The sequence below is a fragment of the Saimiri boliviensis genome, chromosome 1 (assembly GCF_048565385.1).
Source record: "Saimiri boliviensis isolate mSaiBol1 chromosome 1, mSaiBol1.pri, whole genome shotgun sequence".
NCBI classification, from domain to species: Eukaryota; Metazoa; Chordata; class Mammalia; order Primates; family Cebidae; genus Saimiri; species Saimiri boliviensis.
Window position 1 is genome coordinate 293,995,099 of NC_133449.1, and position 3,884 is coordinate 293,998,982.

Sequence of the window (3,884 nt, forward strand, 5' to 3'; positions counted from 1 at the left end):
AACAATTTTTGCAATTTACCCATCTGACAAAGGGCTGATATCCAGAATTTACAAAGAACTAAAACAGATTTACAAGAAAAAAACAAACAAGCCCATTCTAAAGTGGGCAAGGATATGAACAGATACTTTACAAAAGAAGACATACATGAGGCCAACAAACATATGTAAAAATGCTCATCATTACTGGTCATCAGAGAAATGCAAATCAAAACTACATTGAGATACCATCTCATGCCAGTTAGAATGGCTATCATTAAAAAATCTGGAGACAACTGATGCTGGAAAGGATATGGAGAAATAGGAACACTTTTACACTGTTGGTGGGAGTGCAAATTCGTTCAACCATTGTGGAAGACAGTGTGGCAATTCCTCAAGGACCTAGAAATAGAAATTCCATTTGACTCAGCAATCCCATTACTGGGTATATATCCAAAAGATTATAAATTATTCTACTATAAGGACACATGCACACAAATGTTCGTTGCAGCACTGTTTACAACAGCAAAGACCTAGAACCAACCCAAATGCCCATTGATGATAGACTGGACAGGGAAAATGTGGCACATATACACCATGGAATATTATACAGCCATCAAAACCGATGAGTTCGTGTCCTTTGTAGAGACATGGATGAACCTGGAAACCATCATTCTCAGCAAACTGACACAAGAGCAGAAAATCAAACACCGCATGGTCTCACTCATAGGCGGGTGTTGAACAGTGAGAACACGTGGACACAGGGAGGGGAGCACTACACACTGGGGTCTGTTGGAGGGAAATAGGGGAGGGACAGCGGGGAGTGGGACGTTGAGGAGAGAGAGCATGGGGAGAAATACCAGATATAAGTGATGGGGAGGAAGGCAGCAAATCACACTGCCATGTGTGTACCTATGCAAGAATCTTGCATGTTCTTCACATGTACCCCAAAACCTAAAATGCAATAAAAACAAAAACAACAAAATGACATGGCAACTTCAGGAAGTTACCCTATATGGATGGTCCAAAAACAGGAGGAATCCTCCATTCCAGGAATTGCCCACCCCTTTCCCAGGAAACTCATGAATAATCCACCCCTTGTTTAGCATGTAATCAAGAAACAACCATAAAAATGAGCAACCATTGGCCCATGCCCCTGCTCTGCCTACAGAGCAGCCATTCTTTTTTCTTTTTTTCTTTTTTTTCCTTTTAAAGCCCATAAAAAAGTAGGATTTATCCTAAAGATACAGGGTTGCTTTAACATTTGAAATAAATTACTGTAATACAACATATCAATCTGATAAAAAACAAAACCATGTGATCATCTCAATAGGAAAAGTATTTCACAAAATCCAACATCCTTACTTGATAAAAACAGTCAACAAAGGAAAATGTGGTACATATACACCATGGAATATTACGCAGCCATCAAAAACGGTGAGTTCGCGTCCTTTGTAGGGACATGGATGAACCTGGAAACCATCATTCTCAGCAAACTGACACAAGAGGAGAAAATCAAACATCGCATGTTCTCACTCATAGGTGGGTGTTGAACAATGAGAACACATGGACACAGGGAGGGGAGCACTACACACTGGGGTCCGTTGGGGGGAAATGGGGGAGGGGCGGGGGGGTGGGGGGGTGGGAAGAGATATCATGGGGAGAAATGACAGATACAGGTAAGGGGAAAGAAGGCAGCAAACCACACTGCCATGTGTGAGTGTACCTATGCAACAATCTTGCATGTTCTTCACATGTAACCCTAAAACCTAAAATGCAATTTAAAAAAAAAAAAAGAAGAAGGAACTTCCTCAACCTGATAAAGGGCATCCACAAACACCCACAGTGGAGTAGCCATTCTTTATTCCCTTACTTTCTTAATAAACTTGCTTCCACTTTACTCTATGGACTCATCTTTAATTCTTTCTTGTGTGAGATCCAAGAACCTTTTCTTGGGGTCTGAATCTGGACCCATTTTCAGTAACAATAAAGCTCCAAATTAACCAATGAGGACACAGCCCAAGTCCCCAAGGGTGCAGTCATCAGTCAGGAAGTGCAGGTGTTTACTTCTTTCCAAAATATCAAGCTATTCTTACAGTTCATGGGAAATATGCATTATTTCCAAATGTCAACAATTTTTAAGTAAACAGGGGCAAGAGGTAAAACGAATGCTGGTTCTTGATGACATTGTTGAGCTACTGCACCAGCCTTATTAAATGAGAACTAAAACCCCCCGTGAGGTTAAGCCTCCATTTCTTGAGTTTCTCTTAGAGACTTAACTTTTTTTTTAATATTTTTTCTTTTCTTTTTTCTTTCTTTTCCTCTTTTTTTTTTTTTTTTTTTTTTTTTTTTTGACAGGGTCTCACTATGTCACCCAGGCTGTAGAGCAGTGGTGCAGTCATAACGCACTGCAGCCTCTGCCTAGCTGGCTCAGTCCTCCAACCTCAGCCTCCTTAGTAGCTGGAACTACAGCTGAGTACCACCACACCTGGCTAATTGTTGTATTTTTGTAGAGAAAGGGTCTTGCCATGTTGCCCAGGCTGTTCTTGAATTCCTGAGCTCAAGGGATCCACCGGCCTCAGGCTCCCAAAATGCTGGGATTACAGGTGTGAGCCACCACACCATTGTATTTTACTGTTTTAACTAGCAAGTTGAATACATTTAGCATGCACAGCATGTTGTTTTAAAATATGTATACATTGTGGAACTGTTAGTCAAACTAATTAGCATAATGCATTACCTCACATACATATCACTTTGTTTTATGGTAAGAACATTAAAAATCTATTCTCATAAAAACACAAAAATAGCTAGATGTGGTGGCATGTACCTGTAGTCCCAACTACCCGGGAGGCTGAGGCAGGGGTATCACTTGAGCCTGGAGGCAGAGGTTGCAGTGAGCCATGATCCCACCACTGCACTCCAGCATGGGTGACAGATCAAGACCCTGTCTCAAAAAAACTACAAAAAAAATTAAAAATAAAAATAAAATCTATTATTTAGCAATTTTCAGTCAAAAATATGTTGTTATTCACCATAGACATCATATAGATGGCTTTGGTTTATTCCTCCTATCTAACTGGAATTTTGTATTCCGTCATTTGTGAGAATATGGACGAACACAGAGGTCATTATGCTAAGTGAAATAATCCAGGCACAGAAACACAAGAATAATCTCACCTATATGTGGAATCTGCAAAAGTTGAACTCATTGGAACAGAGAGTGGAACAGTGGTTACCAGGGGCCGAGAGTTATTCCAGCCTGGGTAACAACAGCGAAACTCTGTCTCCGGAAAAAAAAAAAAAAGAAAGAAAAAATTCACCTACAAGTATTTGTTTTTGTTTGTTTGTTTGTTTTCTGTTTGTTTGTTTTTTGTTTGTTTGTTTTTGACTGTTTTTATCTTCTGGTTCTATTCACATTCTATAGGTTGTCATTTTTCAGATGAAGAACTTTACCCTTCTTATTTCTGGTATCACTTCATCTTATAAATGTGTAATTTCCTATTGCCCTGCACACACACACACACACAAACACACACACACACACACACACACACACCCTTATCCCACACTGGTGTTATAACCATGTTTGCCACATCCATATTTTTTTTTTTTTTTTTTTTTTGAGACGGAGTTTCGCTCTTATTACCCAGGCTGGAGTGCAATGGCGCGATCTCGGCTCACCGCAACCTCCGCCTCCTGGGCTCAGGCAATTCTCCTGCCTCAGCCTCCTGAGTAGCTGGGATTACAGGCACGTGCCACCATGCCCAGCTAATTTTTTTGTATTTTTAGTAGAGACAGGGTTTCACCATGTTGACCAGGATGGTCTCGATCTCTCGACCTTGTGATCCACCCGCCTCGGCCTCCCAAAGTGCTGGGATTACAGGCTTGAGCCACCGCGCCCGGCC